The following is a 25,408-nucleotide window of genomic DNA, read 5'->3' as shown; positions in this document are numbered from 1 at the left end:
AAAAAGGAGAATTACAGACCAATATCCTTAATGAATATGGATTTAAAAATTCTCAGCAAAATACTAGCAAATCAAATTGAACAGTACATTCACCACAATCAAGCGGGATTTAATCCTGGGCTGTAGTGGTGGTTCAATATTTGCAAATAAATCAATGTGATACACCACATTAATAAAATAAAGGATAAGAACCATATGATCTTCTCAACAGAAGCAGAAAAAAATTGACAAAATATAGCATCCTTTCTTGATCAAAACCTTCAAGACAGTAGGGATAGAAAAAACATACCTCAACATTATAAATGCCATACACAAAAGTCCCACAGCTAATGTCATCCTCAATGGGGGAAAAATGATTGCTTTCCTTTAGGGTCAGTAACAGGATAGGGATAGCTGCTGTTATCATTGTTGTTCAACATAGTACTGGAAGTCCTAGCTATAGCAATCAAACAACAAAAAGAAATAAAAGACATTAAAATCTGCAAGAAAGAAGTCAAACTTTCACTCTTCACAGATGGCATTAAACTCTACATAGAAAATCTGAAGAATTCCATAAAAATTACTAAAATTGATATAATTCAACAAAGTCTCAGGATATAAAATCGATGTACATAAATCTGTTGCATTTCTGTACTTCAGTAACAAAGCAGCAGAAAGATAAATCAAATAATCGATTTCATTTGCAATTGCACCAAAAATCATAAGATACCTAGGAATAAACCTAACCAAAGTGGTAAAAGATCAGCACTCTGAAAACTATATAACACTTATAAAAGAAGCTTAGGATGACATAAATATATGGGAAAGAATTCCATGCTCATGGATTGGAAAAATATTGTTAAAATGTCTATACTACTGATAGTAATCTACACATTCAGTGCAATCCCTATCAAAATACCACTATCAGCTGTCACAGAAATAGAACAAATAATTTTAAAATTTGTATGGAGGGATCCCTGGGTGGCGCAGCGGTTTGGCGCCTGCCTTTGGCCCAGGGCGCGATCCTGGAGACCCGGGATCGAGTCCCACGTCGGGCTCCCGGTGCGTGGAGCCTGCTTCTCCCTCTGCCTGTGTCTCTGCCTCTCTTTCTCTCTCTGTGACTGTCATAAATAAATAAAACTTTAAAAAAAAAATAAAAATAAAAATAAAATTTGTATGGAACCAGAAAAGAACCCAAATAGGCAAAGTAATATTGAAAAAGAAAACCAAAGTTGGAGATATCACAACTCCTGACTTCAAGCTATATTACAAAACTGTGATTATCAAGTTACTTTGGTACTGGCATAAAAACAGAAACATAGATTAGTAGAACAGAATAGAGAACCCAGACTTGAACCCTTAACTCTATGGTCAACTAGTGTGTCACAAAGCAAGAAAGAATATCTAATGGGAAAAAAAATCTCTTCAACAAATGGTGTTGGGAAAATTGGACAGCCATATGCAGAAGAATGAAACTGGACCATTTTCTTTCATAATACACAAAAATAAATTCAAAATGAATGAAAGATCTAAATGTGAGACAGGAACTCAATCCTTGAGAACCCAGGCAGCAACTTCTTTGACCTTGGCTGCAACAATTTCTTGCTAGACACATCTCCAAAAGCAAGAGAAACAAAAGGGTAAATGAACTATTGGGACTTCAAGATAAAAGTTTTTGCACAGCAAAGGAAACAGTCAACAAAACTAAAAGGCAACCTATGGAGTGGGAGAAGATATTTGAAAATAGCATATCAGGTAAAGGGGCTAGTATCCAAAATCTATAAAGAACTTATCAAACTCAACACTCTCAATATAAATAATCCTGTTAACAAATGGACAAAAGATATGAACAGACATTTCACCAAAGAAGACATACAAATGACTAAGAAACACATGAAAGATGCTCAACATCATTCATCTTTAGTTAAATACAAATCAAAATCACAATGAGATACCACCCCACACCTATCAGAATGGCTAAAATTAACAACTCAGGAAACAGATCTTGGTAAGGATACAGAAAAAAGGGAACCCTCTTATAGTGTTGGTAGAAATGCAAACTTGTGCAACCACTCTGGAAAACAGTATAGAGGTTCTTCAAAAAATTAAAAATAGAACTATCTTAAGACTCAGCAATTACACTACTGAGTATCCAAAGGATACAAAGATATGATTCAAATGGCATATATACCCCAATGTTTATAGCGGCACTATCAACAATAGCCAAATTATAGAAATAACCCAAATGCCCATCAACTGATAAATGGTTAATGAAGTAGTGAGATAGGTTATATAATATATATAATATAATATAATATAATATAATATAATATAATATAATATAATATATATAATATATATAATATATATATATATTTCTGGCAGGCCAGAAAGGGCTGGCAGGATATATTCAGGGTCCTAAATGAGAAGAACATGCAACCAAGAATACTTTATCCAGCAAGGCTCTCATTCAGAAGAGAAGGAGAGATAAATATCTTCCAAGATAGGCAGAAACTGAAAGAATATGTGACCACCAAGCCGGCTCTCCAAGAAATACTAAGGGGGATTTTGTAATTGAAAGAGGAAGTCTAAGGGAACAATCCACAAAATCAGGGACTGAATAGGCATCATGATGACACTAAATTCATATATTTCAATAGTAACTTTGAACATGAATGGGCTTAATGACCCCATCAAAAGGCACAGAGTTTCAGACTGGATAAAAAAGCAAGACCCATCTATTTGCTGTCTACAAGGGACTCATTTTAGACCTAAAGACACCTACAGCCTGAAAATAAAAGGTTGAAGAACCATGTACCATTCAAATGGCCCACAAAAGAAAGCAGGGGTATCCATCTTTATATCAGATAAACTAAATTTTATCCCGAAGATTGTAGTGAGAGATGAAGAGGGACACTATATCCTACTTAAAGGATCTATCCAACAAGAGGACCTAACAATCATCACTATTTATGCCCCAAATGTGGGAGCTGCCAAGTATATCAATCAATTAATAACGAAAGTGAAGACATACTTAGATAATACTACACTTATACTTGGTGACTTCAATCTAGCTCTTTCTACCCTTGATAGGTCTTCTAAGCACAACATCTCCAAAGAAACAAGAGCTTTAAATGATACACTGGACCAGATGGATTTCACGGATATCTACAGAACTTTACATCCAAACTCAACTGAATACACATTCTTCTCAAGTGCACATGGAACTTTCTCCAGAATAGACCACGTACTGGGTCACAAATCTGGTCTGAACCGATACCAAAAGATTGGGATTGTCCCCTGGATATTCTCAGACCATAATGCTTTGAAATTAGAACTAAATCACGAGAAGAAGTTTGGAAGGATTTCAAGCACGTGGAGGTTAAGGACCATCCTGCTAAAAGATGAAAGGGTCAACCAGGAAATTAGAGAAGATTTTAAAAAATTCATGGAAACTAATGAGAATGAAGATACAACTGTTTAAAATCTTTGGGATACAGCAGAAGCAGTCCTGAGGGGGAAATACATGGCAATACAAGCATCCATTGAAATCTGGAAAGAACTCAAGTACAAAAGCTAACCTTATACCCAAAGGAGCTGGAGAAAAAACATCAAATAAATCCTACACCCAGGAGAAGAAGAGAGTTAATAAAGACTCGAGCAGAACTCAATGAAATAGCGAGCAGAAGAACTGTGGAACAGATCAACAAAACCAGGAGTTGGTTCCTTGAAGGAATTAATAAGATAGATAAACCATTAGCCAACCTTATTAAAAAGAAGAGAGAGAATATTCAAATTAATAAAATCATGAATGAGAAAGGAGAGATTACCACCAACACCAAGCAAATACAAACGATTTAAAACACATATTATGAGCAGCTATATGCCAATAAATTAGGCAAGCTAGAAGAAATGGATGCATTTCTGGAAAACCACAAACTACCAAAACTGGAACAGGAAGAAATAGAAAACCTGAACAGGCCAATAACCAGGGAGGAAATTGAACCAGTCATCAAAATCCTCCTAAGACACAAAAGTCCAGGGCCAGATGGCTTCCCCGGGGAATTCTATCAAACATTTAAAGAAGAAACCATACCTATTCTACTAAAGCTGTTCAGAAAGATAGAAAGAAATGGAGTACTTCCATACTCATTCTATGAGGCCAGCATCACCTTAATTCCAAAACCAGACAAAGACCCCACCAAAAAGGAGAATTATAGACCAATATCCCTGATGAACATGGATGCAAATATTCTCAACCAGATACTAGCCAAACGGATCCAACAATACATTAAGAAAATTATTTACCATGACCAAGTGGGATTTATCCCCGGGATGCAAGGCTGGTTCAACACTCGTAAAGAAATCAATGTGATTGATCATATCAGCAAGAGAAAAACCAAGAACCATATGACCCTCTCATTAGATGCAGAGAAAGCATTTGACAAACCACAGCATCCATTCCTGATCAAAACTCTTCAGAGTGTAGGGATAAAGGGAACATTCCTCAGCATCTTAAAAGCCATCTTCGAAAAGCTCACAGCAAATATCATTCTTTTTTTAATAAATTTATTTTTTATTGATGTTCAATTTGTCAACATACAGAATAACACCCAATGCTCATCCTGTCAAGTTCCCCCCTCAGTGTCCACCACCAGTCACCCCCATCCCCCGCCCACCTCCCCTTCCACCACTGCTAGTTCGTTTCCCAGAGTTAGGAGTCTTTTATGTTCTCTCTCCCTTTCTGATATTTCCCACTTATTTTTCCTCCTTTCCCCTTTATTCCCTTTCACTATTTTTTATATTCCCCAAATGAATGAGACCATATAATGTTTGTCCTTCTCCAATTGACTTATTTCACTCAGCATAATACCCCCCAGTTCCATCCATGTCTAAGTCCTAGTCTCAGCAATCAAACAAAAAGAAACAAAGGCATTCAAATTGTCAAAGAAGAAATCAAACTCCCCTCTTCGCAGATGACATGATACTGTACATAGAAAACCCAAAAGACTCCACCCCAAGCTTTCTAGACTCATACAGCAAGTTAGCAGTGTGCCAGGATACAAAATCAATGTCCAGAATTCAGTGGCATTTCTATACACTAACAATGAGACTGAAGAAAGAGAAATTAAGGACTTAATCCCATTTACTATTTCACCCAATAGCATAAGATACCTAGGAATAAACCTAACCAAAGAGGTAAAGGATTTATATCCTAAAAACTACAGAACACTTCTGAAACAAATTGAGGAAGACAGAAAGAGTTGGAAAAATGTTCCATGCTCATGGATTGGAAGAAACGATTTTATTTATTTATGAGAGAGAGAGAGAGAGGCAGAGACACAGGCAGAGGGAGAAGCAGACTCCATGCAGGGAGCCTGACGTGGGACTCGATCGTGGGTTCCAGGATCATGGCCTGAGCCAAAGGCAGACGCTCAACCACCCAGGCATCCCTTAAATTTTCTATTTTAAAAAGCACTTACTCTTTCTGGTTTTATCATATTTATTCTGACAGCTCTTCTGATCTCTGCTAATATCCCCACTATGGCTAGATCAGGCCTGTTGTTGTCAGTGGTTGTGGGATGGAGAATCAGTTGGCCCACAGGCTCTGTTGGTGATGATGCTGAGAACAAATTAGGTCTTTCTCCAAGTTTGGGATATTTTTAGCCATTATTCTTCAAATACCTTTGTGGCTATCCATGGATATGGAATAGGAGAGGCCTCTCCTTGCTTGGTTTCACTGTTGCTACTGCTGCATACAGAGCTTACTCACCATTGCCAGCAATTTTGAGGCAACACATTCCTTGAAACACCCAGATTCTGCTGGTGATGCTTCTGCAAGTAGATGCAGCCCATTGTTGCTGGTTGATGCAAGGCAGTGATAGGTTTGCCCTTGCAGGTTCTGCTAGTGATTACATGGCAGATTGTGCTACTTCTGCTGACCATTGTGAGGTAGGAATTGGGCAGTTTTACTGCATTTTGCTAGTTGCTAGTGCAACATCATCTTGCAGTATGCAGATTAGACACTGCTGTCATTGAGTATGAGTCTGCCTCCCAATTCCTCAATAGGCTTTCCCTTTCCCAGTGACTTGCCTAACAAGATTAGGATTTTCTTCTTTCCTTTTCTATTTTTTTTTTGTTTCTCTCTCTATGTATTGTGGGTGCCACCTGTAGATCTCTTTGTTGCCCAGTACTGCATGTATAAAGAAATTAAGAAAATTAAACACGAGGAATTCACTGCAGTGTTGTAATTCAACTCCTAAAGACCCTAGCTAGTCAATCTTCTTTACACCTTTCATAGTTATAATTGTCTGTTGAATTATTTTCAGGATACTTTCTTGTGTTTAGAAGAAAAGTGTGAGGCAATGTGCCTAATTCTTGTTCTGGAACGACAAGTGGATCAGTTTTAAAACATTTTTTTCTGATATTTTCTATTTTTTTCATTATTTGCTGAAGAATTTTTATCATGACTGCTATTAGCTCTGTCATAGAATTCCAAATTCTGATTTAACCCTGTGTTGGCATTTGTTGATTGTCTTTTCTCATTTATATAGTGATTCCTGTGGTTCTTGATATAACAAGTGATTATGAGTATATCCTAGACATTGTTGGGTACAATGGAACAGGAACAGGTGTGTGTGTGTGTGTGTGTGTGTTTAACTTCCCTCTGGGACCTCCTGACATACTTCAGGAAAAGTGGAATGCTGGATCACAATGTTTCTTTACAGACTCGTGGAGAGGAATGGGAATTCAGCTTCCCCCTTCGGCAATCTTGACACCTTCTTCCTAGTGAAAGTAGAGCATTTCTTCCTACCTCCTCATTGCCTCTGAATGAGACAGGTATAAAATCAATTCCTTGCTTGGCCCCACTGACTCCAGAGAGTGAATAAATGAAAGGCTTACTCTAATGCTTTGTTGCTATGTGGTGGAGTTGGAGGCTGAGTTCTCTACTTGACCCTGGTGATAATTGTGGAGGGGAGGAAGAAGCAGTTGTCATTCTAGCCCCACCTCCCATCACCATATTCCACCTCACTGATGCCAAGTTGGGGTAAAAGTTCTGATCTATATAGGATACTACTGAATAAGGGGAGGTAGAGTAGAGTGCTAACTATCCTTACCTTACAACACTTCGTTCTGCTTCACAGATGCTTAATGGTGGTATAGGTTCTTAGTTGCCCATTGGGTCTTGTTGACACTGGTGGGAGACAGAGTACCAACAAGCCCTGTTTCATGCCTTCTCTTTCATTGTCACTCTTGCCAGATGGTTATGAACATTTAACTTTCTCTTAGCCCTGCGGACAGCAGAAAGAAAGTGGAGTGCTGATTATCTCCAATAAACATCACTTTATTCAGTCTTATAGATCCCAGGTGGGGTGTAGGCACAGATCCTCAATGAAACCCACTGATACTGGGGTGAGGATGAAGCATATTGAATACTCTGTCTCATACTGTTATATTAATTATCTTTGCTCACAAGTGAGAGTGGATGTTCATATTGATGTTAACTCCAGTATGACTACTTGGGCAGGGAAATCTTTCTTCCATTGTGTGAGAGATGGAATATCAGTTCCTACTCAGCTTCACTAATAGTACCTAAGCAAGGGAATCAAAGAGTTCCCTGCTTCCAATGAGAGATCAATGGAATAATAGCTCCCTCTTCAGCCCTGTCGACACAATCCAATGGGGAAATGAAAGCATCACCTGCTTCTGCCAAGCAAAGGATAATTTAGTTCCCTGTTTTGGGGTACACCAACATCACTATGCAGAGGAATTGGAGTGCTCCAGCATGCTTCTACGTGGTGTGGTAGCATATTAGTTTTTCATTCAGCTCCATTGAAATGTTAGGGAGGCAACAGTTTTTCCTTTTGGTGTCTGATAGTAGTAAAATAGATATTGTCAAAAAAGGTTTTCTGTTATTAAGATACCCCTTTTCACGTCCCAAGGCTAAAAGAACAAGCTCTTCCTGAAGCTTCTTTTGTATGTACCTGATGGCAGTTCTGAGTTGGAAGCTCTTGCAGCAACCTATTCAGGATATATATGGGAACCAATAAGTAAGGAAAATCACTGCCATATCAAGTTCTGAGCTCCATAAGTAGTCAAACTTCTTTCTACCTGTTAGCTTTCTTATGCTTATTTATTATTTTGTATCTCAAGGTTTTTGTACTTGTAAGAGTACCTGAGAGGAGTGGCCTACCTCATCTTGGCCAGAACTAGAACATATTTGACAGAATATTAACATGTGGGAAATGATTTAACATTGAAAAACTTCTACTTAAAAACTGTCTATGGTCTTCACTTAAGCTGCTTAACACATAATTTCATCAGCACCTTAAATGAAGGACAACCTGAGTCTCAGTTTATTAAACTTGCCCTTAAAATGTTGTCCTTATAATAAACCTAAAGAAACAAATGAATATCAATGTGGTGTAGCAAGGAAGAATGGAATCAATTTGTGCATTAACTACATCCCCCACCAGGTGTCACCAAACGTGACTTTTCTTAAGGTTTGTCCATTCATTGGTAAAAATTTCCATGGTCTCCTGAATTTGAGAACCTCTTCTTGGTTCCTTTCTTATGATTAAAGCATCTTCCAATTGTAGAAATAAATGATTATGCCTACTCTTCTCTGTTTTGCCATCTTTATTTTACTAAGCCAGCTAAGCTGGCCAAATTAGTAAGTAGATAAAAAGATTAAAAAAATAAACAAATATATGTATATATGTATTTATATATAATATAATTATTTATATATAATATTATTATATTTATATAATTTATTATATTATTATATATAATTATTTATATATATAATTATACATAATTATTTATATATATTTTATATATATAAATATATTTATTTATTTGTATAGTGATTTCTGTGGTTCTTGATATAACAAGCGATTATGAGTATATCCTAGACATTGTTTGGTATTATTTTATGAGACAGTAGCCCTATTTAATCTCCTTCTGAGGTGCAGTACAAGGAACAGGTGTGTGTGTGTGTGTTTAACTTCCCTCTGGGACCTGGAGAAATTCTACTTCATATAATACTTGTGAGATTGTAAATTGGTATACACACTTAGAAAACCATTTGGCGGTGACCGGCTGAGGCGGCGAGGTGGCGCGGCGGCACAGGGACGGCGGCCTCGCGCGGCTACTGCAGCACTAGGGTGTCAGTTGGTCCCGCCCAGAACACTTCAGTTCTGCTCTGCAAGGATATATAATACCTGATTGGTGTGTCCATTTGATACACGAAAATGGAAACTGAACAGCCAGAGGAAACCTTCCCCAACACCGAAACCAATGGTGAATTTGGTAAATGCCCTGCAGAAGATATGGAAGAGGAACAAGCTTTTAAAAGATCTAGAAACACTGATGAGATGGTTGAACTACGCATTTTGCTTCAGAGCAAGAATGCTGGGGCAGTGATTGGAAAAGGAGGCAAGAATATTAAGGCTCTCCATACAGACTACAACGCCAGTGTTTCAGTCCCAGACAGTAGTGGCCCCGAGCGCATATTGAGTATCAGTGCTGATATTGAGACAATTGGAGAAATTCTGAAGAAAATCATCCCTACCTTGGAAGAGGGCCTGCAGTTGCCATCACCCACTGCAACCAGCCAGCTCCCGCTCGAATCTGATGCTGTGGAATGCTTAAATTACCAACACTATAAAGGAAGTGACTTTGACTGCGAGTTGAGACTGTTGATTCATCAGAGTCTGGCAGGAGGAATTATTGGGGTCAAAGGTGCTAAAATCAAAGAACTTCGAGAGAACACACAGACAACAATCAAGCTTTTCCAGGAATGCTGTCCTCATCCCACTGACAGAGTTGTTCTTATTGGAGGAAAACCTGATAGGGAGGTAGAGTGCATCAAGATCATCCTTGATCTTATATCAGAGTCTCCCATCAAAGGACGGGCACAGCCTTATGATCCCAATTTTTATGATGAAACCTACGATTATGGTGGCTTTACAATGATGTTTGATGACCGCCGTGGACGCCCTGTGGGATTTCCCATGCGGGGGAGAGGTGGTTTTGACAGAATGCCTCCTGGTCGGGGTGGGCGTCCTATGCCTCCATCCAGAAGAGATTATGACGATATGAGCCCTCGCCGAGGACCTCCTCCTCCACCTCCTGGAAGAGGTGGCCGGGGTGGTAGTAGAGCTCGGAATCTTCCTCTTCCTCCTCCACCACCACCTAGAGGAGGGGATCTCATGGCCTATGACAGAAGAGGAAGACCTGGAGACCGCTACGATGGCATGGTTGGTTTCAGTGCTGATGAAACTTGGGACTCTGCAATAGATACATGGAGCCCATCAGAATGGCAGATGGTTTATGAACCACAGGGTGGCTCCGGATATGATTATTCCTATGCAGGGGGTCGTGGCTCATATGGTGATCTTGGTGGACCTATTATTACTACACAAGTAACTATTCCCAAAGATTTGGCTGGATCTATTATTGGCAAAGGTGGTCGGCGGATTAAGCCAGTCCGTCATGAGTCAGGAGCTTCGATCAAAATTGATGAACCTCTAGAAGGGTCTGAAGATCGGGTCATTACCATTACAGGAACACAGGACCAGATACAGAATGCACCGTATTTGCTGTAGAACAGTGTGAAGCAGTATGCAAATGTTGAAGGATTCTAATGCAAGATACTTTTTCTTTTTTATAGTGTGAAGCAATATTCTGGAAAGTTTTTCTAAAACTAGTGAAGAACTGAAGGAGTCCTGCATCTTTTTTTTTTTTTTTTATCTACTTAGTTTAAAAAGCCAACATTCCTCTGCTTCATAGGTGTTCTGCATTTGAGGTGTAGTGAAATCTTTGCTGTTCACCAGATGTAATGTTTTAGTTCCTTACAAACAGGGTGGGGGTGGGGGAAGGGCGTGCAAAAACTAACATTGAAATTTTGAAACAACAGCAGAGTGAGTGAATTTTAATTTTTGTTCATTGTTGGTGGTTTATTTTTTAAAAAAATTGTTATTTATTTATGATAGTCACACAGAGAGAGAGAGAGAGGCAGAGACACAGGCAGAGGGAGAAGCAGGCTCCATGCACTGGGAGCGCGACGTGGGATTCGATCCCGGGTCTCCAGGATTGTGCCCTGGGCCAAAGGCAGGTGCCAAACCGCTGCGCCACCCAGGGATCCCCATTGTTGGTGGTTTAAAAGAAAAATTACCCCCATGTAATTATTGTGAACACTTTGCTTTGTGGTCACTGTAACATTTTGGGGGCGGGGTGGGACAGGGAGGAAAAGTAACAATAGTCCATATGTCCCTGGCATCTATTCAGAGCAGTGTGCAGAATGTAATGCTCTTTTGTAAGAACCGTTTTATGAATTTTAAAATAAATTTAGTGAACCTATTTTTGGTGGTCATTTTTTTTAAGACAGTCATTTTTCAAATGGCTGGATTCCCTAACCCACCCCAAACTAAACACTAAGTTTGATTTTCAGCTCCTCTGTTGGATATAAATAAATGCATCTCTTCTTGGACATAGGCATAATATCTTGGCAAATTCCATTCTGGTGATTTATTAATGATTTGAAAGTCCATTGTTTGGGAAGAAATTCCGTCATACACATCTACGCTTATAATAAGCTGGGGATTTTTTTTGTTTGTTTGCAAATGCTTGCCCCTACTCTGCAACAGTTTTTTATGTTAGTAATTGTTAAGGAGAACCAAGGGTGGGGAGCAATACTACAAATTGAGTAATAGTATAAGTATATGCCACAAGTCTAATGGCAGTAAGTTTTATTAATCAGAATAATACTTGGTTATGGAAGTGACTGATGCTAAATAAATCCTTATTATTTTTTATTAGATAATTTCTCACTTATAGACAAACTGTCAGCCTGCTAGTGTCTTAGTTAAAATGTGTAATATATATATATTCTTGTTTTTCCATTGTATGCAAATTGAAGGAAAAAGATGTACCATTTCTCTGTTGTATGCTGGATTATGTAGGAAACGTTTGTGAAAAATTCAAAAAAAACGATGAAAAAAGTTCATGTGGATGTTTTGTGTAGTATTTTGGCATTTGTATGGATAGTTAAAAGTTCACTTCCAAATAAATAAAACTCCCATAATGCTAAAAAAAAAAAGAAAAAAGAAAACCATTTGGCAATATTATTACAGAGGAACAAGGGTTTATTCTATGACTTAGCAATTTCACTCCTCAGTAAATATCCAACAGGCATTTGTACATTTGATCACAAACACACACACAACAATGTTATAAATGTGTATAGCAATATTATTAGTAATAGGCAAATTTAGAAACAAATTCTCATTTAGAATAAAATGGATTAATACATTTGGGTTTACTTACATAACAAAATACCATGTGGCAATTAAAATTTTTAAAAAAGGCATGAGTCTTATGAAGATAATATTAAGCAAAAAGTATTCACAGAAGAGTATACATAGTATTATTTTATGTAAGTATAATTTAAAATATAGGCAAAATTTAACTATATTGTTAAAATAGATTTCATGACTAATAAAGAGTTTATGCTTCTGTTTCTTAATATAGATTTTGGTGATATGCTTGTTTTTAAGGCTCTAATAATTAATTGAGCTCTACTCTTATGATATATGCACTTTGTATGCAAGTTTGTGTTTAAAAGAAAAGTACAAAAACTGTTTAGTGGTTAAATGAGGCCCATCTGAAGAAGTTATATTTAAGGTAAGATGAGAAAGATGAATATGACATTTTTCAGAAGAGACTTGGGCAGACAAAACACTATGCATGAAATCCTTGAGGTAGAAAAAATGTTGACATCTTGGAGGAAATGAAGAGATCAATCTGCTGGCAGGAATGTCAAAATTGAAAGTGAGAATGACAGGAGATGAGGCTGGTGTGCAGCCCTGAAGACCATGTTAAGGATTATGAACTTTGTCCCAAGAGCAATAGGAAGCCATAGAAGAATTTTAATCAGTGACATGGCATATTTCAATTTACTGCTATTTTTAAGATATTGCATGCTATAAGAATACTGTATTGGATTCTAGGAAAATAGTATTAGGAAACACATTAGGAGTCTACCTGAGAAATGATAATGACTTGTAACAAGTTTGGGGCACTGAAACTCCAAATAAACGGACATATTTAAGAAATATACGGTAGGATTTGTAGAAATTGATGATGCATTAGTTGTGGGAAATGATAGGGAGACATTTATAGTTTGACTTACAAGTGTTTGGCTTGTTCACCTGAGTTATGCTGGAGAGATGGAGAAGACAAGAAAAAGTAGATTTGGGGTGAAGAATACAAATTTAACTTTATATATATTTGAGTTCTAAATATCATATAATTATGTTTATATTAACTTCAGATACATATATTTAATTTTTAATTGTGGAAAAACTCATAAATTTGACTGTTTTAAACTTTTTAAAATATATTGTTCAGCAGATCTCACATTTTAGGGCAACATATCTACAGAACCTTTTCATCTTACATCTAATAGATAATATTCCATTGTATGTTATATACTACATTTTGTCTACCCATTTCTTCATTGATGAACATTCAATTAAATATCAATTAAATTAAATTGCTTAAATTAAAATATTTTAAGTTTGAGAATGCGTTAAGTCTTTGAAATGAAGATATCAAGAAGGCAACCGTAGGTGCACCTGGGTGGGTCAGTCTGTTAAATGTCCGACTCTTGATTTCCACTAGGGTCATGATCTCAGAGTCATAAGATCAAGCCCTGCATTGGGCTCTGCACTCAGTGTAGAGTCTGCTTAAGATTCTCTCCCTTGCTCTCATACACTGTCTCTAAAAAAAATAAGGCAATTGCTTATTGGAGGATAGAGTTTACTTTCAAGGTATAAAATTAAAGATGAATTTCCAAAGATTAGCTGTTCAGGGTTCATTTGATAATTGACTCTCATTCATTAGCTACCTTCACACAAATTTACTTTTTCCAAAAGTAATCATACAGGTGAATATGACATGCATAGTTTACCTGTATAGAAATAAGTCTTGCTAAAGCAACAGTCTATGATACTTGGAACTTACCTGGTTTTGTTTCTCTGGTTATGAACATCTTGATTGCGATAGACATATTGGCTTTAAATGTTACTTGGAGGAGTTCTTAAACTTGAGATTTTAGGAATGATCCAAAGAATATTAACTAGAAATGAACTAACCTACAGGATGATATAGAGCAATGATATAAAAGTCTGAATGATAAACAACAGTTAACACACATCTCATATATAACAACTGTACATATGTGTGTGTGCATGTGTATATATGATGATCATATATATTTAAGCATTGTATATCATATATATGTATATTATAATTTAGGTTAAAAAAATGTGAACTTTACTTAAATTGTACAGAAAAACATAATAGATAATGTTACACATAAAAATTTCACTACAGGGGCTCTAGGTGGCTCAGTTGGTTGAATGTCCTGTCTTGATTTTGGCTCAGGCCATGATCTCAGGATTGTGATATCAGGCCCCACATCAGGCTTCCCACTTAGTGGGGAGTCTGCTTCTCTCTCTCCCTATTCCTCTGCCCCTTTCCCCACTTGCACGCTCTCTCTCTCTAAAATAAATAAATAAATATTTAAAAATAAAAATAAATAATAATTCCACTACAAGAGTGGATGGAAATGTGATGTAAAATAATTCAGTGCATAAAGAAACAAAATCTAGAGAAGGGATAATAACAACAATTTTGAAAAGTAGAGAAAAGACAAATCAGCAATAAAAGAAAGCAATTAGGGTTGAAGAAAAGCATTTTTCTAGGTCAGGAATATTGAAAGATGCTTAACGAATGAAGTAAACTATCACGAGTTTTTTTGATTAGCAGCAAAGTGACTCCTTAGTCAACTTTTCTTTTTTAAGTAGGCTCCATGCCCAGCATGGAGACCAATGTGAGGCTTGAACTCATGACCTTGAGGTTAGGAACCGAGCTGACATCCAGTTGAATGCTCAACTGACTGAGCCACCCAGGCAAACCTCATTAGTCACCTTTTGTTAAGTACATGGAAGAAGCATTCCTTGATTTTGTGACTGATTTCTTGTAAGTTTAAACCAATAAATTTAGCATAATTATCAAGAGAAATGGGTTCTGTCTGAACTGAATCTGAGCTAAGTGAAATTTGGGGCTTAAAATTCTTTTAGAAATTTTAAGTTCCCCAATAGGGTAAACAGAATTTTCAAATATTTTTGACAAACTGGACTAAAGAACCAAAAGAAGTGTCTTTTTGTTTGTTTGTTTGCTTGTTTGTTTGTTGTTGCTGTTTTCCTGTGGCTGGGGGAGAGTGTATCTCGAATACCAAAGGGTTTATTAAAGACTATTGGATCATGTTTGATGGAGGTTTTCAGGGGAATTCTGAATCCTTAAGGCTGATATCAGGGAGGTGGGGTGGCAGTGAAGTAGGTGGACCCTAAGCTTTCTTCCTGCCATGAACACAATTACATAACTATCAAATCATTCTAAAAACTCCAGAAATCAACCTGAAGACAGGCAGAACAAATTCCACAACTAAATGTAGAGAAGAGGTCACATCAAAGAAGGTAGGAAGTATGGAGATGTGTTTTAGGGGAGAAATGTATCCTGGCTGCTGTGGAGGGGAGGGAGCCATGGTTGTGGAGAAGGGTGAGAGAGACAGGAACACAGAGGGGAATGCACAAGGAGGACATTTCCCAAGCCATTGGCTTAGGAAATGAAAGGGGCTGAATTTCCTGAGTTCTTGCATCCAGTGACGCTTAAAACCTGGAGTCTTAAAGGTAGATGGGACTGGCTGGAAATGAACCCAGAGGACACTGCCCTGCTCCTGGAGAGAAGGCAAGAAAACAACCTGGGGACATACAGCATGGAAATAGCAATCTGAATAGTGCCTGGGGCACACAGTGGGGAAATTTTTAGCTCTTTTTGGAGCATGTGCCTGAGAAGCAGAATTCATGGAAAGATCTCTCTAGGAACAAAGAAGATGGCTGGCACCATTTCCCTCCCCAGCCCATCAGCAGAAACACAGAGCCACCTGTGAGAACTAGCATAGTGTAGACACTGGCTGCTTAACTTGTTTACATTAAGCCCTACCCGCCCCCCATGCACACAGTCACATTTACTCAGTTCCAGTGTGATAGACACCATCCCCCAGAGGACCAGCACAAATGCAGTAGAACTCCTGGTTGTAGCCTTGGTTCCAATGAAGGTGGTGATGGGTCTCATTTCACAAGCTGACAAAAGCACACCTAGTTAAGACTCACCACATTCAGGGCAGGGACCAAACACTGCCACAGTAGGCAAGGAGCATCTTTGAAGATAGCTGGCCTGAAGTATAGAGCAGTCAGAACACAGCAGCAGAGCACATACAGCACACAAAAGAGACATTCCATGAAGTGCTAGTAATCTGGGAACTGAATAACCTCTTTTTCATAATGCCGTTACTTTCAGGATTAGGAGATATAACTGGCTTTTTAATGCAGGGAAGAAGATACAGGCATAGAAAAAATACCAAATATAGGAATTTATCTCAGAAGAAAGAACAAGATAAGGCTCTAACAAGAGATCTAAGCAAAACAGAGATAAGCAACATGCCTGAAGGAGAATTTAGAAAAAAAATGGAAGACATCAGGGAGACACTTTCCACAGAGATAGAGTTAAAAAAATTAATCAGAAATGAAGAGTGCCATAAATAAGATTATAAACATATTTGATGCAATGTACAGCAGGCTGAAAGAAGCAGAGGAATGCATTAATAACCTAGAAGACAGAGTAATGGAAAGTAATCAAGCCGAACAAAAGAGAGAAAAAAAAATTGTGCAAAAGAATATTAGATGAAAATAACTCATTGACTCAATTAAATGTAATAAATGTTCATATTATAAGAATTCCAGAAGTAGAATAGAGAGAAAAAGGAGCAAAAAATTAATTTGAAGAAATAATAGCAGTGACTGGGTGACGGGCACTGAGGGGGGCACTTGATGGGATGAGCACTGGGTGTTATGCTATATCTTGGCAAATTGAACTCCAATTAAAAAAAATGTTAATTTTTAAAAAAGAAGAAATAATAGCTGAAAACTTCCTAATCTGCAGAAGGAAAGAAATACGCAGACCCAGGAGGCCCAGGGAAGTCCCATTAAACTCAACAAAAACAGTCCAACACCAAGACATATTGTAATTAAACTGGCAAAATATAGTAATAAAGAAAAGAAATCCTAAAAACTGTAAGACAAAAGAAGATAGCTATTTATGAGAGAAAACACATCAAGACTATCACAAGATTTTTCAGGAAAAACTCTCCAAGCCAGAAGGGAGTGCCATGATATATTCAAAGTGCTAAAAGGGGAAAACCTGAAGGATATAATACTTCATCTGGCAAAGCTAACATCCAAAATAAGAGGAGAAATAAAGAGTTTAACAGACAAACAAAAATTAAAGGTGTTCATGAACACGAAACCAGCCCATCAATAACTAATAAAGGGGACTCTGTGAATGAAAAATAAAGACCAACTGTGACAGTGTGAAGACAGGAGGCACAAAAGTATTAAAAATTAATATGTTTATAAAAAATCAGTCAAGGAATCACAAAATAAAAGGATGTAAGCTTATTACAACATATACCTGCCTGAAACGTGGGGAAGAAAGGGGAAAAGCATGAGATCAACATCAAATAACCATAAACTTAATATATACTGTTATATGCAGTAAATATTATATACAAACCTTTTCCTGTACTCACTTTTTTATTTAGCAATGTTGCTGGTATCTTTCCATGTCAATAAGTATAGGTATACACCAATCATTTCAACAATTGCATAATATTTCATTATGTGCATCATACCCACAATTTAATCAATCAATTCTCTGTGGTCATCTCTAGCTTTTTTGAAAAAAACACTGTGATAAATATCTTTGTATATTTTGCCACTTGTATTATTATCAACTTAGGGTAGATTCCTTGGAGACCTATCATTTTTTAAGGTTTTCATTATAATGGTAAAAATAATGATAATGTGTAATATTGATAATATAATAGTTACAATTTCTTAGAGGCTTCTCCTATGCCAAGTATTGTACAAAGTACACTTATATGTTTGTGTGTATTTAATGTATATTAGTTTATTTAATCTTTACAAGAACCAGTTGGGCATTACTGGTGTTATTGTCTCCATTATTTTTTTTGTTTTTTTAATATTTTACTTAAATTCATTTGCCAACATAATATAACACTCAGTGCTCATCCCATCAAGTGCCCTCCTTAGTTCCCATCACCCAGTTATTTCATCCCTCCATCCTCCTCCCCTTCTGCAACCCTTTGTTTGTTTCCCAGAGTTAGGAGTCTCTCATGGTTTATCTTCCTAATTTTTCCCCACTCAATTTCCCTCCTTTCCCTTATAGTCCCTTTCACTATTTCTTATATTCCACATATGAGTGAAACCATATGATGACTCTCTTTCTCTGATTGACTTATCCCACTCAGCATAATACCCTCCGGTTCCATCCACCTTGAAGCAATATTATATACAAACCTAATGGTAACCACAAAGCAACAAGATATATATATATATCAAAGAGGAAAAAATCTAAATATATCAGTAAAGAAAATCAAGAAACCATAAAAGAGAGAAAGACAAGAAAGCTTCAGAGAAAATCTCCAGAAACAAGCACAAAACAGGTGATAAAATGGGAATAAATACATATCTATCATTTATGTTGAATGAAATTGAACTAAATTATCCTATCAAACAACAGAATTTATCATAATGGAAAACAAACAACCAAGACCCATCTCAATGCGGCCTATAAGAGACCCAGGTTAGGCCTGAAGGCACCTGAAGTGTGAAAGTGAGGAGATGCAGAAATATTTATCATGCAAACAGATGTCAAAAGAAAGCTGGGCCCGCCATACTTAGACACACTAGACTTTGAAACACAGACTGTAACAAGAGACAAAGAAGAGCATTATATACTAATAAAGGGGACAATCCAACAAGAAGACATAATAATTATAAATATGCTAATTTTTAAAAAAAATTAAAAATGAATAAATATTTATGCTCCCAATATGGGAGCACCCAAATACATAAAATAATTAAAAGCAAACATAAAGGAACTAATTAATAGTAAGACAATAATAGGAGACTCTAACATCACACATAATCTAAACAGGAAATCAAAAAGGAAACAAAGGATTTGAATAACAAATTGGAACAAATGGATTTAACAGGTATATTCAGAGCATTCTATCCTAAACCAACAAAATACACATTCTTTTCAAGTGCACATGGAAATTTCTACAGAAATCACATACTAGATCACAAATCAGGCATCAACAAATTCACGAAAATCAGACACCTCTTTTCTGAACATAATGCTATGAAACATGAACTCAACCACAACAAGAAAAAAATGTGGAAAGACCACAAACACATGAAGGTTAAATGTGCAACTAAACAATGAATAAATGTGCTACTAAACAAGAAATGAGAATAAAGTTTAAAAAATACATGGAAACAAATGAAAATGAAAACACACAATGGTCCAAAACCATTGGGATACAGCAAGAATGGTTCTAAGAGGGAAGTATATAGCAATACAGGCCTACCTCAAGAAGTGAGAAAAACCTCAAATAAACAACCTAACTTTACACTTAAAGATGCTGGGAGAAGAACAACAAACAAAGCCAAAAGCCAGCAGAAGGAAGGAAATAATAAATATTAGAGCAGAAATAAATGATATACAAACAACTAAAATGATATAACAGATCAATGAGAACAGGAGATATTTCTTTGAAAAATTTAATAAAATTAGTAAACCTATAGGCAGATGTATCAAAAAGCAAAAAAGATCTAAAAAAATAAAATCACAAATGAGAGTAGATGTAACAACCAAACCAACACCACAGAAATACACACAATTATAAGAGAATATTATAAAAAACATTGTGCCAGCAAATTGGACAACCTAAGAGTAATGGATAAATTCCTAGAACGTATAATTACCAAAACTGAAAGAGGAAGAAATAGAAAACTTGAACAGATCATTAACCAGCAAAGAAATTGAGTCAGTAATCCAAAATCTCCTAACAAACAAAAGTCTAGAGACAGATGGCTTCATAGATGAATTTTACCAAACATTTAAAGAAGACTGGCTACCTATTCTCAAACAATTCCAAAAACCAGAAAAGGAAGGAAAACTTCCAAACTCATTTAATGAGGCCAGAATTACCCTGTTACCAAGAGCAAATAAAGACTCCACTAAAAGAGAGAGAGAGAAGTAGAGGCAATAGTCCATACAAAAATTTGTATACCAATATTTGTAGCAGCATTAATCATAATATCCAAAAGTATAAATAATAAATAATCCACATATCTATAAACAGATGAATGGATATAGAAAATATGATGTGGGATGCCTGGGTGGCTCAGCAGTTCAGCGTCTGCCTTTGGCTCAGGTAGTGATCCTGGAGTCCCAGGATTGGGTCCCACATCGGGCTTCCTGCATGGAGCCTGCTTCTCCCTCTGCCTGTGTCTTTGCCTCTCTCTCTCTCTCTCTCTCTTTCTCTCTCTCTCTCTCTCTCTTTCTCTCTCTGTCTCATGAACAAATAAATAAATAAAATATTTTTAAAAATGTGATGTATTCATACAATAAAATACTATTTGGCAATAAAAAGTAAAGCTCTGGTACATGCTACAATATGGATGAACCTTGTAAATATGCTCAAAGAAATCAAAAACAAAAAGTCACATATTGTTCAGAATAAGAAAATTCATAGAAACAGAAAGTACATTATTGGTCAACAGGGGCAGGTGTTAGGAGTGAATACTGAGTGGAACATGCTTCCCATGAGCCAGAATGTGCACAAAGAATATAGCTGGGCATACAGCATCTTAACCAGCACTCGCCCAAAGACATGTATCTGCCATGCACAGTGTAATGAACCCAACAGACAGATCTATGCTGCATTTATTGCCAGAACCAGGATTTAAGGGGATTTATAAGGAATAAGCAGAAACTGGGTTTCCTTTTCAAATAATAGTGTACCTGGAAGTCCCCACAGGCTTCTCCCAATGAAGCCCCAAATTGCTGAATAAATAAATGAAGAGCCAGAGTCTGGCAATCTGTCCCACAGGGGCACCAATTCCAGTTCCCAACATAATAATGAAGAATATAGATTATGTTTACTCAGGTGATATGTTTTCAAACTTTCCACCCCCTCTTCTCCAACCAGAACCTGGAGGAAACATAAGTAGCAGATCAAGTTGTGGAAGAGGTGAAACAGGAAGAATAGGCACAGGTAGGTCATTCCATCTATTCTTTCTTTTTTTGTTATTGAAGTTTGATTTGCCAACATACAGTATAACACCCAGTGCTCACCTCATCAAGTGCCCTCCTCAGTGCCTGTCACCCAGTTACCCCATCCCACCACCCACCTCCCCTTTAACTACCCTTTGTTCATTTCCCAGAGTTAGGAGTCTCTTGTGTTTTATCTCCCTCTCTAATTTTTCCCATTCATTTTCCCTCCTTTCCCCTATAACCCCTTTCACTATTTCTTATATACCCCATATGAGTGAAACCATATGATGATTATCCTTCTCCGATTGACTTACTTCATTCACCATAATACCCTCCAGTTCTATCCACGTTGAAGCAAATAGTGGGTATTCATCCTTCCTTTCTAAGGGTTGAGTAATATTCCATTATATATATAGGCCACATTTTCTTTATACATTCATCTGTCCAAGACCATTGAGGCACCTTCCACAGTCTGGCTATTGTGGACATTGCTACTATAAAAATTGGGGTGCAGGTGTCCAAGCATTTCACTGCATCTGTATCTTTGAGGTAAATACCCAGCAGTGCAATTGCTGGGTCATAGGACAGTTCGATTTTTAACTCTTTATGGAATCTCCACACTGTTTTCCAGAGTGGCTGTACCGGTTTGCATTCCCACCAACAGTGCAAAAAGATTCACCCTTCTCCACATCCTCACCAACATTTATTGTTTCCTGTCTTGTTAATTTTAGCCATTCTCACTGGTGTGAGGTGGTATCTCATTGTGGTTTTGATTTGTATTTCCATGATAGCAAGTGATGCAGAGCATTTTCTCATGTGCTTGTTGGCCATGTGTATGTCTTCTTTGGTGACATTTCTGTTCATATCTTCTGCCCATTTTGCGATTGGATTGCTTGTTTCTAGCATGTTGAGTTTCATAAGTTCTTTATAGATCTTCGATACTAGCCCTTTATCTGATATGTTATTTGTAAATATCGTCTCCCATTCTGTTGGTTGGCTTTTAGTTTTGCGGATTGTTTTGCTGTGCAGAAGCTTTTTATCTTGATTATCATTTTGGGTTTTGTTTCCCTTGCCTTTATAGATGTATCTTGGAAGAAGTTGATGTGGCCAAGTTCAAAAAAGGGGGTTGCCTGTGTTCTCCGCTAGAATTTTGATGGATTCTTGTCTAATATTTATATTTTTGGATATTTTTTATTGGAGTTCTATTTGCCAACATAGCATAACACCCAGTGCTCATCCCGTCATGTCTTACATTTAAATTGAGTTTAACTTTGTGTATGGTATAAGAGAATGGTCTAGTTTGATTCTACTGCATGTGGCTGTCCAATTTTACCAGCACCATTTATTGAAGAGACTGTCCTTTTTCCAGTGGATAGTTTTTCCTGCTTTGTCAAATATTAGTTGACCATAGAGTTGAGGGCCCATTTCTTGGGTCTCTATTCTGTTCCATTGATCTATGTGTCTGTTTTTGTGCCAGTACCACATTGTCTTGATGATCACAGCTTTGTAGTACAACTTGAAATCTGGCATTGTGATGCCCCCAGCTATGGTTTTCTTCTTCAATATTCCCCTGCCTATTTGGTGTCTTTTTTGATTCATACAAATCTTAAGACCACGTATTCCAACTCTGCGAATAAAGTCCATGGTATTTTGATAGGGATTGCATTAAACGTGTAAATTGCCCTGGGTATCATTGACATTTTCACAATATTAATTCTTCCAATCCATGAGCATGGAATATTTTTCCATCTCTTTGTGTATTCCTTAATTTCTTTCAGAAGTATTCTGTAGTTTTCTGGGTATTGATCCTTTTCCTCTTTGGTTACATTTATTCCTAGGTATCTTATGCTTTGGGGTGCAATTTTAAATGGGATTGACTCCTTAATTTCTCTTTCTTCAGTCTCATTGTTAGTGTATAGAAATGCCACTGACTTCTGGGCATTGATTTTGTGTCCTGTCACATTGCTGAATTGCTTTTTGAGTTCTAGAAATCCTTAGGTGGAGTCTTTTGGGTTTTCTACATACAGTATCAGTCATCTGTGAAGAGGGAGAGTTTGACTTCTTTGCCGATTTGAACGCCTTTTATTTGTTTTTGTTGCCTGATTGCTGAGGCTAGGACTTCCAGTACTATGTTGAATAGCAGTGGTGAGAGTGGACATCCTGTCCTGTTCTTGATCTTAGGGAAAAGACTCTCAGTTTTTCCCCATTGAGAATGATATTTGCTGTGGGCTTTTCATAGATGGCTTTTAAGATACTGAGGAATGTTCCCTCTATCCCTACAACCTGAGGAGTTTTGATCAGGAATGGATGCTGTCTTTTGTTAAATGCTTTCTTTGCATCTATTGAGAAGATAATAGGGTTCTTGTTTTTTTTTTCTCTTGTTGATGTAACCTATCACGTTGATTGTTTTACGAGTCCTGAATCAACCTTGCATCACGGGGTTAAATCCCACTTGGTCATGGTGAATAACCTTCTTAATGTACTGTTGGATCCTATTGGCTAGTATCTTGGTGAGAATTTTTGTATCCATCTTCATCAGGGATATTGGTCTGTAATTCTCCTTTTTAGTTATGTCTGTCTGGTTTTGGGATGAAGGTGATGCTGGCCTCATAAAACGAGTTTGGAAGTAATCTGAATACTTCCATATCATCTTTTTGCTTTAAGTTTTGAACCTGATTCAAGACAGGATCTTTCTGTATAGGAATAGAGCTTAAATTAATTGTGAGAGGTTTTTTTTAATTACAATTGGACTGGACTTCTTAATATATATGAATAAGACTATGTTAAAACCTGAAATTTACCACATAAGTTAGGGAATCATTTGAAGAAATTTTCCAAGTATAGATATATTATTGAATGAATCTGAAAGAATTATGTATGAAAAAATTCATTTTTGATGATTTTACCCCATTATGTCATTTTATTCAGTAAATTATTCTACTGTTGATGTATTTTTTAAATATTTCAAAAGTGTAATAAAAGTATTTTTCAGGAAAACTATAATGTACTAAGCATATTCACATATTATTTGCTCCTTTTAAAATTTATTTAATTGATTGGGAGAATGGCATATTTATGGCAAAGCCATCCTATGGATATTGCAAACAGTTTGAAGGAGATTTTACTGTGTATCAATCGCCAAATGTGTATCAACTATATTTTTGAACAAGTAATTTTCCCCCTTTTATTGTCCTAGTAAAAATTTTAAAAAGATTATTAAAGATAAAGCTGTTTAGAAGCAAAATTAGATGTGATCCATGGAGACTCAATCATAAGAATTTTATCTGGATGTATTCTAAATGAAAGTTTCAAAAGTTTCAAAAGTTTTTTAAACTGTCGTTTTTTTCTTCAGGATCCAATTCCATAAGGAAAAAATAACACACTTATTGAATAATCTAGTTAATTTATGAAAGAGTCAAGCATGTTCTCTGATCAAATATCCCTGTAAATATTTACATATAAAAAGTGTTTTACAATTTAATACATTGTGTTAAGGTAACTTTTTATGTTGTTTCCATTTAATAGACTCTGAGCACCCTTGGGATGCACCTATGATTTATTTATCTTTTTAACCCCAGCATACTACCTAGACTCTGGCATATGATATTTGTCAGATAAATGATTTAGAATGAATGTATGGATGAGTGGGTAGATGGAAAACTGAAATCGTTCAGTGAATATTTCTGCTTGAAGGCAAGAGACAGAGTTGGATAAATATCCCAAACCTTTAACTCTCCCTGTAGTCAGTACACCTGTAGAAGCAAGAATCATGTTTCAATTATTATTGCATCCACCTTCATATCTAGCACTATGCTATGAATATAAAAAGTCCTCCATAATAGTGTATGCATTAGGTTTACTTCAATGGAGCTAATGAAGTACAGGAGTGCTTTGATCCCTATGGCTCATATTGCTCTTCAAGTAAACTGCTCTATAGGACACTATCTGGAATCCTTTTAGAAGTTACTATGGTATGCATACCAGAAGGAAAGAGAAAAGAAACAAGATACTGTAACCAAGTATCAGTATCATGATCAAGTATTCAGGGTGTGATCATTTTCACATTTTGTACCTTTTGTCACTTAATATCTATGTAGAAACTATAAACCACAGCCAAAATGCTTTTAATGTGAATAGTGTCACAAGTAAACCA

General features: G+C 36.7%; 1 long non-coding RNA gene and 1 pseudogene across 3 annotated transcripts in view; one reads left to right on the top strand and one right to left on the bottom strand.

Moving 5' to 3' along the window:
* Positions 1 to 7,268, bottom strand: part of LOC144307991 (uncharacterized) — a 67,319-nt gene extending 60,051 nt beyond the window's left edge. For 2 of the 3 annotated variants that reach the window (XR_013374644.1, XR_013374645.1), the window contains exons 1-2: positions 7,089 to 7,268; positions 5,463 to 6,356 (exon numbers count right to left, since the gene is read on the bottom strand). This is a non-coding gene — a long non-coding RNA (uncharacterized LOC144307991). The remainder of the gene's footprint in view (positions 1 to 5,462; positions 6,357 to 7,088) is intronic. The other variant, XR_013374643.1, reaches the window with a different exon arrangement.
* A 1,800-nt stretch (positions 7,269 to 9,068) lies between these two features.
* LOC144309044 (heterogeneous nuclear ribonucleoprotein K pseudogene) lies at positions 9,069 to 10,857 on the top strand (annotated as a pseudogene).
* Positions 10,858 to 25,408: the final 14,551 nt, after the last annotated feature.

Source organism: Canis aureus, chromosome X, assembly GCF_053574225.1.
Source record: "Canis aureus isolate CA01 chromosome X, VMU_Caureus_v.1.0, whole genome shotgun sequence".
In the NCBI taxonomy this organism is placed as follows: domain Eukaryota; kingdom Metazoa; phylum Chordata; class Mammalia; order Carnivora; family Canidae; genus Canis; species Canis aureus.
Note: the sequence above shows the minus strand (reverse complement) of the source record. Positions and strands in the feature narration are given on the sequence as shown.